Genomic DNA, 12943 nt, shown 5'->3' with positions numbered 1-12943 from the left:
GTTTGGCTGCACATTTTTATGATTGTTCATAGGAATAAATGGTTAGAAAACCACAGGCAATTATAAACTGAACTTTAAGTACATACAGCTGCCCACTGAGGCTGCTGCTGAGGAAGCACGTAAGAACATACAAATTAGGAACAAGAATAGGCTATTCGGCCCCTCGACCCTGCTCTGCCATTCAATAAAATCATGGCTGATCAGATTGTGGCCTCTACTCCATATTCCTGCCTACCCCTGTTAACCTTTGTTAACCTTGTTAGTCAAGAATCTACCTCTGCCTTAAAAATATCCAATGACCCTGCCTCCGCTATTTTTTGGGAAGAGAGTTCCAAAGACTAATGACCCTTGAGTTTCTTCCTCGATTTCTTGATTTTCTTGATTTAAATAAGTTTGGAAAATCAACTATGAAACTATGCATTGTTGATCAGAATTTGTTGTCATTTGTGGATTTTAAAGGATCTGAATTGCGTGAAAGGCACGAAAGGCATTTGATACCAATCTGTCTCTGGGCTGGGTCTTAAATACCCACAAGCCAATGAATGGCCATTTCTTCTCCATAAAGGCTACGTGGAATCAGGAATGTTTGCGGTTAACATTTTTTTTTGCAGCTTTGGGTCACACGTGAGGTCCAGCACTAATGGAATCATTTTCAACAATGAAATGCATGACTTTTCATGGCCAGGCAAAAAGAGCATGTTCGATGTTCCACATTCTGCAGCCAATTTCATCAAACCAGGTGAGTTATGTGGGGCTGCTTTCTGTCCAGTTCAGTGGGGATTGTGCTATCTTTTCAAAAGAAAGACCTATTTACATTTCTATACCACCTTTCACAACTTTGGGATATCCCACATCGCTTTACAGGGAATTAAATACTTTTGATTTGAAATCACTATAGTAATGTAGGAAACATGGCAGCTGTTTTACACACAGTTAGTTCCCAGAAAAATCAATGTGATAATGACAAGGTAATCTGCTTTAGCGATGTTAGTTGAGATGTAAATATTGGCCAGGACACCAAAGAGAACTCCCTTTCTCCTCTTCAAATAGTGTCATGCAATCTTTTATATCCACCTCTCATCTCAAAGACTATACAGTATGTCCTCAGCCTGGATTTTTAGCCTCAGGTTTCTGATGTAGGTCTTGAATCCATAACCTACCGACTCAGAGGCAAAAACTGCTATCACTGATTCATGGCTGCCATCCTTGAAACTGAGAAACTATAGTTAAGACTGGTGCATCATTATATGACAAATGGGGAAAAAGAAGGTAACACAGAATCATAGAATCACACAGTGAAGAAGAGGCCCTTCGGCCCATCGAGTCTGTACCAACACATGAGAAACAACTGACCTACCTACCTAATCCCATTTATCAGCACTTGGCCCATAGCCTTAAATGTTATGATGTGCCAAGTGCTCATCCAGGTACTTTTTAAAGGATGTGAGGCAACCCGCCTCCACCACCTTCCCAGGCAGCGCATTCCAGACCGTCACCATCCTCTGGGTAAAAAACAGAATCAGAGAGGTGATGAATGAAATCCAGCTTAAGGTTTAAAAACTTGAAGTGAGTATCTGGGTGAAAAGACTGAGGAGGTAAGGCATTATTGAGGTCTTGGAAATGAAAGAGTAAGACTATTGGGATAGGGACGGATAGTGAAGCAGAGGTCGAAGATCAGCTATGATCGTATTGAATAGTGGAGCAGGTACAAGAGCACCAGAACGCCTCTTATTTCTTAAATATTGATGTAGTTTCTTGAGTTAAACAATTAGGTGTCTTTCCTGATCAGCACTGCCACTCAAATACTTTGTATGCTTGAAAATTGCTGAACAAACAGCTGGAGCTGTGGCTGACAAGCCTCTGGGTCCAGATGGACTTCAATCTAGGGTCTTAAAAGATGTGTCTAACAAGGTAGTGGATGCGTTAGTGTTAATTTTCCAAAATGTCCTAGATTCTGGAAAGGTTCCATCAGACTGGAAAGTAGCAAATATAACCCTTCTATTCAAGAAGGGAGGGAGGTAGAAAACAGCAAATTATAGGCCACTTAGCTTAATGTCTGTCATGGGGAAGGTGTTATAGGTGGGCACTTAGAAAAACTCAAGGTAATCAAGAAGAGTCAGCATGGTTTTGTGAAAGAGAAGTCAAGTTTTAACCAATTTATTGGAGTTCTTTGAAGGAGTAACATACACCGTGCATAAAGGGGAGCCTGTAGACATACTGTACTTGGATTTCCAGAAGGCATTTGATAAGGTGCCACATTAAAGGTTATTGCGGAAAATAAAAGCTCATGGTGGAAGGGGTAACATATTAGCCTGGATAGGAAATCGGCTGGCTGGCAGGAAGCAGACAGTATGCACAAATGGATATTTGTCTGATTAGCAGGATGTGATGAATGGAGTGCCATGCACCGCCATATGAACACACTCGACCTCTCCCTCCAGCAGCACCGCCGTACCCTTTTTCAAAGCTGCGCGTGCCCCCAGTTTCATTTTATTCTTCGTCTCATCCGACGCCTCAACAAGAAACTTTTTCTCTTTCTCTCAAGTGCTAAGGAACGCAAGCTCCAACAATTCATCGACACCAACACCCATCTAGGACCCTCCACCCCTGCCTGTCCCTCCGTCCCCACCCCATCTTCCAATCCCAGCCCCAGCCATGTATTCACTATACCCCCTGACCTGACCCTCTCCGATGCTGAACGTTCAGTGCTCAGCAAAGGACTTAGTTTCATACCCTTACGCCCTCACCTCAATGAATTTCGGGCTCGGCATGATGCTGAACTCTTCTTCCGCCGTCTTCGTCTCCGGGCTCACTTCTTTGGGCAGGAGTCCTCTCCCCGTTCAACGGATCCTTTCACCCACCACCAATATTCTCCCTCCACCTGGACCCCTCCCTCTGGATTCTTAACTTCTCTTGATCTTTTCATTGAGAACTGTCGGCGTGACATTAGTCATCTCAATTGCTCTGCTCCTCTCACCCATTCTAATCTCTCTCTCTCTGAACTTACGGCACTCCATTCTCTCAGGTCCAACCCTGACATTGTCATCAAACCCGCTGACAAGGGTGGTGCTGTTGTTGTCTGGTGCACTGACCTCTACCTCACGGAGGCTGAGCGTCAACTCGCAGACACTTCCTCCTACCTCTCCCTGGACCCTGACCCCATCACTGAACATCAAGCCATTGTTTCCAGGACTGTCACTGACCTCATCTCCTCTGGGGATCTTCCTCCCACAGCTTCCAACCTGATAATCGCCCAACTTCGTACGGCCGGCTTCTATCTCCTACCCAAAATCCACAAACAGAACTGTCCCGGTAGATCGATCGTCTCAGCTTGCTCCTGCTCCACAGAACTCATTTCTCGTTATCTTGACTCCCTTCTCTCTCCCCTTGTCCAGTCCCTTCCCACCTACATCCGTGATTCCTCTGACACCTTACGTCGCATCAACAATTTCCAGTTCCCTGGTCCCAACCACTTCCTCTTCACCATGGACGTCCAATCCCTCTACACCTCCATCCCCCACCAGGATGGTCTGAGGGCCCTTGGCTTCTTCCTCGAACAGAGGCCCGAACAATCCCCATCCACCACTACTCTCCTCCGTCTGGCTGAACTTGTTCTCACACTGAACAATTTCTACTTCAACTCCTCTCACTTCCTCCAAATAAAAGGTGTGGCTATGGGTACCCGCATGGGCCCAGCTACGCTGGTCTCTTTATGGGGTATGTGGAACATTCCTTGTTCCAGTCCTACTCCGGCCCCCTTCCACAACTCTTTCTCCGGTACATCGATGATTACTTCGGTGCTGCTTCATGCTCTCGTCGGGACTTGGAAAAATTTATTAATTTTGCTTCCAATCTCCACCCCTCCATCATTTTCACGTGGTCCATCTCTGACACTTCCCTTCCCTTCCTTGACCTCTCTGTCTCAATCTCTGGTAATAGACTGTCCACCAATATCCATTACAAGCCCACCAACTCCCACAGCTACCTTGACTACAGCTCCTCACACCCTGCTTCCTGTAAGGACTCCATCCCATTCTCTCAGTTCCTTCGCCTCTGTCGCATCTGTTCCGATGATGCTACCTTCAAAAACAGTTCCTCTGACATGTCCTCCTTCTTGCTTAACCGAGGTTTTCCACCCACGGTCGTTGACAGGGCCCTCAACCGTGTCCGGCCCATCTCCCGCGCATCCGCCCTCACGCCTTCTCCTCCCTCCCAGAAACATGATAGGGTCCCCCTTGTCCTCACTTATCACCCCACCAGCCTCCGCGTTCAAAGGATCATCCTCTGCCATTTCCGCTAACTCCAGCATGATGCCACCACCAAACACATCTTCCCTTCAACCCCCCTATCGGCATTCCATAGGGATCGTTCCCTCCGGGACACCCTGGTCCACTCCTCCATCACCCCCTACTCCTCAACCCCCTCCTGTGGCACCACCCCATGCCCACGCAAAAGATGTAACACCTGCCCCTTCACTTCCTCTCTCCTCATCGTCCAAGGGCCTAAACACTCCTTTCAAGTGAAGCAGCATTTCACTTGCATTTCCCCCAACTTAGTCTACTGCATTCGTTGCTCCCAATGCGATCTCCTCTACATTGGAGAGACCAAACATAAACTGGGCGACCGCATTGCAGAACACCTGCGGTCTGTCCGCAAGAATGACCCAAACCTCCCTGTCTATTGCCATTTTAACACTCCACCCTGCTCTCTTGCCCACATGTCTGTCCTTGGCTTGCTGCATTGTTCCAGTGAAGCCCAACGCAAACTGGAGGAACAACACCTCATCTTCCGACTAGGCACTTTACAGCCTTCTGGACTGAATATTGAATTCAACAACTTTAGGTCTTGAGCTCCCTCCTCCATCCCCACCCCCTTTCTGTTTCTTCCCCCTTCCTTTTGTTTTTTCCAATAAATTATATAGATTTTTCTTTTCCCACCTATTTCCATTATTTTTAAATATTTTTAAATCTTTTATGCTCCCCCCACCCCCACTAGAGCTATACCTTGAGTGCCCTACCATCCATTCTTAATTAGCACATTCGTTTAGATAATATCACCAACTTTAACACCTCTATGTTCTTTTGTTCTGCTGTCTGTGACATCTTTTGATGATCTGCTTCTATCACTGCTTGTTTGTCCCTACAACCACACCAACCCCCTCCACTTCTCTCACCCCCCCAAACCCCCCCCCAAACACACACCTTAAACCAGCTTATATTTCATCCCTTTCTTGGATTCACTCAGTTCTGTCGAAGGGTCATGAGGACTCGAAACATCAATTCTTTTCTTCTCCGCCGATGCTGCCAGACCTGCTGAGTTTTTCCAGGTAATTCTGTTTTTGTTTTATGATGAATGGAGTCCCGCTGGGGTCTGTACTGGGGCCTCAACTTTTAACAATTTACATCAATGACTTAGATGAGACGAGCAAAGGCACGGTAGCTAAATTTGCAGATGACACAAGAGTGGGTAGGAAAGTATGTTGCAGACAGATATAACTAGTGAGTAGGCAAAAATCTGATAGATAAAGTATAATGTGGGAAAATGTGAAGTTGTTCGCTTTGGCAGAAAGGTTAAAAAAGCAGAGTATTACTTAAATGGAGAATGGCTGCAGAATTCTGAGCTGCAGAGGGACCTAGGTGTTCTAGTCACAAAGTCACAAAGGCATGAGTCACAAAATGTTAGTATACAGGCACAGCAAATAATCAAGAATGTGAATGAAATGCTATCCTTTATTACGACATGAATTAGACATAAAAATAAGGATGTTATGCTTCAGTTATACAAGGCATTGGTGAGACCACATCTCAAATATTTTGTGCAGTTTTGGTCCCCTTATTTAAGCAAGGATGTAAATGCATTGGAGGTGGTTCAAAGGAGGTTTACTAGACTGTTACCTGGAATGAGTGGATTGTCTTATGAGAAAAGGTTGGACAGACTGGGCTTGTTTCCACTGGAGTTTCGAAGAATAAGGGGTGATTTGATTGAAGTATGTAAGATCCTGAAAGGTCTTGACAAGGTGAACATGGAAAGGATGTTCCTCTTGTGAGTGAGTCCAGCACTAGGGGACACTTTTTAAAAATTAGGTGTCGTCCTTTTAGGACAGAGGTGAGTGAGAGCCAGAACTTATGGTACACATTGGGCAGAATTTTGCCCTTATATAAAAACAAAAAACTGCGGATGCTGGAAATCCAAAACAAAAACAGAAATACCTGGAAAAACTCAGCAGGTCTGGCAGCATCGGTGGAGAAGAGCAAAGTTGATGATTCGAGTCCTCATGAGCCTTCAACGGAACTAAGTAGAAATAGGAAAGGGGTGAAATATAAGCTGGTTTAAGGGGGGGGCGGGAGCTTGTTGGGACAAGCAAGCAGTGATAGGAGCAGATAACCAAAAAATGACACAGACAAAAGAACAAAGATATGTTAAAGGTGGTGATATTTTCTAAAAGAATGTGCTAATTAAGAGTGGAGAGCAGGACAAGCAAGGTAGCTCTAGTGGGGGTGGGGTGAAATAAGCAATGGGTGGAATACATTTAAAAATAATGGAAATAGGTGGCAAAAGAAAAATCTATATAAATTATTGGAAAAAACAAAAGAGAGGGGGAAGAAACGGAAAGGGGGTGGGGATGGAGGAGTGAGTTCAAGATCTAAAGTTGTTGAACTCAATATTAAGTCCGGAAGGCTGTAAAGTGCCTAGTTGGAAGATGAGGTGCTGTTCCTCCAGTTTGCATTGAGCTTCACTGGAACAATGCAGCAAGCCAAGGACAGACATGTGGGCAAGAGATGGTGGAGTGTTAAAATGGCAAGCGACAGGGAGGTCTGGGTAATGCTTACAGACAGACCAAAGGTGTTCTGCAAAGCGGTCACCCAGTCTGCGTTTGGTCTCTCCAATGTAGAGGAAACCGCATTGGGAGCAATGAATGTAGTAGACTAAGTTGGGAGAAATGCAAGTGAAATGCTGCTTCACTTGAAAGGAGATTATGGGCCCTTGGACAGTGAGAAGTGAGGAAGAGAAGGTCCTGCTCTCCACTCTTAATTAGCACATTCTTTTAGATAATATCACCACCTTCAACAGCTCTTTGTTCTTTTGTCTGTGACATCTTTTGGTTATCTCCTCCTATCACTGCTTGCTTGTCCCAACAACACCCCCACCTTCTCCCCCACCACCCCCCTCAAACCAGCTTATATTTCACCCCTTTCCTGTTTCTACTCAGTTCCGTTGAAGGCTCATGAGGACTTGAAACATCAACTTTGCCCTTCTCCGCCGATGCTGCCAGACCTGCTGAGTTTTTCCAGCTACTTTTGTTTTTGTTTTGGATTTCCAGCATCCACAGTTTTTTGTTTTTACCCCTGTGTTTAATTGACTGCCACTTCTCTTCAAGAAATGCCTACCTTGAAGAAGTTTTGTGCTACTCTCCGTCAGGATTTTCGAATCTCCCTTTTGCCTTGTTCACCTTCATTGCTTTCCATTTCTCTCCTGGTATTTGACTTACCCCACGTGGATTTCAACTGAAATTCCATCCCTCATGTTTCGAACCCATCCAGGATTATAGTTATCTTTGGGACATAAAACGTTTCTCGGACTGCTGTTCCCGTCGCATTCTGAGATCCACACTCAGTGCCATACGCCGTCATATGAACACACTCGACCTCTCCCTCCAGCAGGAATGCCGCACCCTTTTTCAAAGCTGCGAGTGCCCCCAGTTTCATTTTATTCTTCGTCTCATTTGATGCCTCAACAAGAAACTTTTTCTCCTTCTCTCAAGTGCTAAGGAACGCAAGCTCCAACAACTCATCGACACCAACACTCATCTAGGACCCTCCATCCCTGCCTGTCCCTCCGTCCCCACCCCATCTTCCAATCCCAGCCCAGCCGTGTATTTACCAAACCCCTGACCTGACCCTCTCCGACGCTGAACATTCAGTGTTCAGCAAAGGACTTAGTTTCATACCCTTACACCCTCACCTCAATGAATTTCGGGCTCGGCATGATGCTGAACTCTTCTTCTGCCGCCTTCGTCTCCGGGCTCACTTCTTTAGGCAGGAGTCCTCTCCCCATTCAACGGATCCTTTTACCCACATCCAATATTCTCCCTCCACCTGGACCCCTCCCTCTGGTCTCTTACCTTCTCTTGATCTTTTCATTGAGAACTGTCGGCGTGACGTTAGTCATCTCAATTTCTCTGCTTCTCTCACCCATTCTAACCTGTCTCTCTCTGAATTTATTGCACTCCGTTTTCTCAAGTCCAATCCTAACATTGTCATCAAACCCGCTGACAAGGGTGGTGCTGTTGTTGTCTGGTGCACTGACCTCTACCTCGCCGAGGCTGAGCATCAACTCGCAGACACTTCCTCCTACCTCTCCCTGAACCATGACCCCACAACTGAACATCAAGCCATTGTTTCCAGGACTGTCACTGACCTCATGTCCTCTGGAGATCTTCCTTCCACAGCTTCCAACCTGATAGTCTCCCGACCTCGGATGGCCCGCTTCTACCTCCTACCCAAAATCCACAAACAGAACTGTCCCGGCCTGACCCTCTCCGACGCTGAACATTCAGTGTTCAGCAAAGGACTTAGTTTCATACCCTTACACCCTCACCTCAATGAATTTCGGGCTCGGCATGATGCTGAACTCTTCTTCTGCCGCCTTCGTCTCCGGGCTCACTTCTTTAGGCAGGAGTCCTCTCCCCATTCAACGGATCCTTTTACCCACATCCAATATTCTCCCTCCACCTGGACCCCTCCCTCTGGTCTCTTACCTTCTCTTGATCTTTTCATTGAGAACTGTCGGCGTGACGTTAGTCATCTCAATTTCTCTGCTTCTCTCACCCATTCTAACCTGTCTCTCTCTGAATTTATTGCACTCCGTTTTCTCAAGTCCAATCCTAACATTGTCATCAAACCCGCTGACAAGGGTGGTGCTGTTGTTGTCTGGTGCACTGACCTCTACCTCGCCGAGGCTGAGCATCAACTCGCAGACACTTCCTCCTACCTCTCCCTGAACCATGACCCCACAACTGAACATCAAGCCATTGTTTCCAGGACTGTCACTGACCTCATGTCCTCTGGAGATCTTCCTTCCACAGCTTCCAACCTGATAGTCTCCCGACCTCGGATGGCCCGCTTCTACCTCCTACCCAAAATCCACAAACAGAACTGTCCCGGCAGACCGATCGTGTCAGCCAGTTCCTGCCCCATGGAACTTATTTCTCGCAATCTTGACTCCCTTTTCTCTCCCCTTGTCCAGTCCCTTCCCACCTACATCCGTGATTCGTCTGACACCTTACGTCACATCAACAATTTCCGGTTCCCTGGCCCCAACCGCTTCCTCTTCACCATGGACGTCCAATCTTTCTACACTTCCATCCCCCACCGGGATGGTCTGAGGGCCCTTAGCTCCTTCCTCGAACAGAGGCCCAAACAATCCCCATCCACCACTACTCTCCTCCGTCTGGCTGAACTTGTTCTCACACTGAACAAATTCTCCTTTAACTCCTCTCACTTCCTCCAAATAAAAGGTGTGGCTATGGGTACCCGCATGGGCCCCAGCTATGCCTGTCTCTTTATGGGGTATGTGGAACATTCCTTGTTCCAGTCCTACTCCTGCCCCCTCCCACAACTCTTTCTCCAGTACATCGATGATTACTTCGGTGCTGCTTCATGCTTTCATCGGGACCTGGAAAAATTTATTAATTTTGCTTCCAATCTCCACCTCTCCATCATTTTCACATGCTCCATCTCTGACACTTCCCTTCCCTTCCTTGACCTCTCTGTCTCAATTTCTGGTGATAGACTGTCCACCAATATCCATTACAAGCCCACCAACTCCCACAGCTACCTTGACTACAACTCCTCACACCCTGCTTCCTGTAAGGACTCCATCCCATTCTCTCAGTTCCTTCGCCTCCATCGCATCTGTTCTGATGATGCGACCTTCAAAAACAGTTCCTCTGACATGTCCTCCTTCTTCCTTAACCAAGGTTTTCCACCCACGGTCGTTGACAGGACCCTCAACCATGTCCGGCCCATCTCCCACGCATCCACACTAATGCCTTCTCCTCCCTCCCAGAAACATGATAGGGTCCCCCTTGTCCTCACTCATCACCCCACCAGCCTCCGCATTCAAAGGATCATCCTCCGCCATTTCCACCAACTCCAGCATGATGCCACCACCAAACACATCTTCCCTTCAACCCCCCTATCGGCATTCCATGGGGATCGTTTCCTCCGGGACACCCTGGTCCATTCCTCCATCACCCCCTGCTCCTCAACCCCCACCTACGGCACCTCCCCATGCAAACGCAAAATATGCAATACCTGTCCCTTCATTTCCTCTCTTCTCACCGTCCAAGGGCCCAAACACTCCTTTCAAGTGAAGCAGCACTTCACTTGCATTTCCCCCAACTTAGTCAACTGCATTCGTTGCTCCCAATGCGGTTTCCTCTACATTGGAGAGACCAAACACAGACTGGGTGATCGCTTTGCAGAACACCTGTCTGTCCGCAAGCATTACCCAGACATCCCTGTCGCTTGCCATTTTAACACTCCACCCTGCTCTCTTGCCCACATGTCTGTCTTTGGCTTGCTGCATTGTTCCAGTGAAGCTCAATGCAAACTGGAGGAACAGCACCTCATCTTCCGACTAGGCACTTTACAGAATTCCGGACTTAATATTGAGTTCAACAACTTTAGATCTTGAACTCCCTCCTCCATCCCCACCCCCTTTCTATTTCTTCCCCTCCCTCCCTTTTGTCTTTACCAATAATTTATATAGATTTTTCTTTTCCTACCTATATCCATTATTTTTAAATGTATTCCACCCATCGCTTATTTCACCCCACCTCCACTAGAGCTACCTTGCTTGTCCTGCTCTCCATTCTTAATTAGCACATTCTTTTAGAAAATATCACCACCTTCAACACCTCTTTGTTCTTTTGTCTGTCACTTCTTTTGGTTATCTCCTCCTATCACTGCTTGCTTGTCCCAACAACCCCCTGACCTTCTTCCCCCCCCCCACCACCCCCCCTTAAACCAGCTTATATTTCACCCCTTTCCTATTTCTACTTAGTTCTGTTGAAGGGTCATGAGGACTTGAAACGTCAACTTTGCTCTTCTCCGCCGATGCTGCCAGACCTGCTGAGTTTTTCCAGGTATTTTTGTTTTTGTTTAGAGTTTTGCCCTTGGTGGGTATACGGGCCCCACCAGCTCAGCGGCGGGTGGACAGCTGAACCCTGTCGCCAAAACGGGGCCCGCCACCATTTTGAGTGGACAGGCCAATTAAGACCCACCCAGCGGCCTGCCCAACAGGAAGCAAGCGCTATGCACTTCCTATTCTCGGTGGTGGGGGCGGGGGGGATTCCCCAGCTGTTAAAGTGCACTCATTCGCGCATGTGCATGAAAAAGCGTACTGCTCCCTGAGACCAAGTGCTGTCTCAGGGAGATCGGTGACAGTCTAACAAACTTAAAAAATAGAAAAATAAAAATATTATTAACATGCCCCCCTCATGTGACAATGTCACACGAGGTGGGGAATGTTAATAAATATAACATTACATTTATTCAAGTTTTTAAAAAGGAATTTGAAACCTCAGGCCGCCGGTGGATGAGGTTTCATGTTTTGTCAGAAGCCCGCTGGGGCTCTTGGCCTGCCCGCCAGCCTTAATGTTGGACGGACAGGGCCTTTAATTACTTTAATTATCCCGTCAATGGCTTCAGTTGACCATTGACAGGTCAGCGGGTGGACAGCGAAATCAGCTGTCCGCCCACCTTCCTGAAGATTTAAAGAGACCGGGGTTGGGGGTTCCTCCCGACATCATCCCGCATCATTTTCCCGTCGGCGAGTGGGCCCCGCCCCCAAATCCCCAACGGGAAAATTTTGGCCATTGATACCAATGTGTCGTACAAATGCCATATAGAGGGGTCCTACAGTCAGATTTTCAAGAATTAGGCTGCAAGTTAAAAAGTAGGTCCTTAAAGGTAGTAATCTGTGGATTAGCCCTCATGCCAAGTGTTACTGAGAGTAGAAATAGGAAGATAAGGAGGAACAGTGCATGGCTTGAGGCATAGTGCAGGAGGGAGGGCTTCAGATTCTGGGAGCATTAGGACCATTTCTGGAACAGGAGGTGCCTTTTCAAGAGGGATGAGTTGTATCTCAACAGCACTGGACCAATATCTCACAGGGTGGCTGGGAAAGGTTTAAACTCAATTGCGAGGGCAGTGGGAACCAGCTAACAAAAGTAGAAAAGAGGAATAAGGTGCATGAAGTGAGAGTATTGGATAATACTGATGAAGGAAGTAGTACCATATTAGATAAGAACAGACTGAGAAGGACAATGTCGAATACAAAGCCAGGTTTAGAATGTATGTGTATAAATGCACAAAGTGTGGTGAATAAGGTTAGTGAGCCAGAAGCACAAATATGGGAATATGATATATTGGCAATAATGGAAATGTGGCTTTAAAATGGTGAGAGCTGGCACTTAAAATGAACATACAAACATTTGAAATAGGAGCAGAAGTAGGCTATTCGGCACTTCAATCCTGCTGCGCCATTTAATAAGATCATGGCTGATCTGTTTGTGTTTTGAATTCCACAATCCAACCTATCCCCAATAACTTTTGATTTCCTTGCCTAACAAGAACCTATCTCCCTCCACCTTAAAAATATTCAATGACCCCGCCTCCATCGCCTTCTGAAGCAGAGAGTTCCAAGTCGCACAACCCTCAGAGAAAGTATAATTGCAGCAAGACATCCCTGTTCCTGTACTCGAATCCTCTTGCTATGAAGGTCAGCATACCATTTGCCTTCTTTACCATCTGCTGCACCTACATGCTTACCTTCAGTGACTGGTGTACAGGACACCCAGGTCTCATTGCACATTCCCCTGTCTCAATTTATAGCCATTCAGATAATAATTTGCATTCCTGTTTTTGCTACCAAAGCA

General features: G+C 46.7%; 1 pseudogene; it reads left to right on the top strand.

Annotated features, from left to right (window-relative positions):
- LOC121286189 overlaps window positions 1-12943 on the top strand; it is an 83606-nt pseudogene that overhangs the window by 34901 nt on the left and 35762 nt on the right.

This window comes from Carcharodon carcharias, chromosome 13 (genome assembly GCF_017639515.1).
Source record: "Carcharodon carcharias isolate sCarCar2 chromosome 13, sCarCar2.pri, whole genome shotgun sequence".
Classification (NCBI taxonomy): domain Eukaryota; kingdom Metazoa; phylum Chordata; class Chondrichthyes; order Lamniformes; family Lamnidae; genus Carcharodon; species Carcharodon carcharias.
This window is presented reverse-complemented; position numbering and strand designations above follow the sequence as displayed.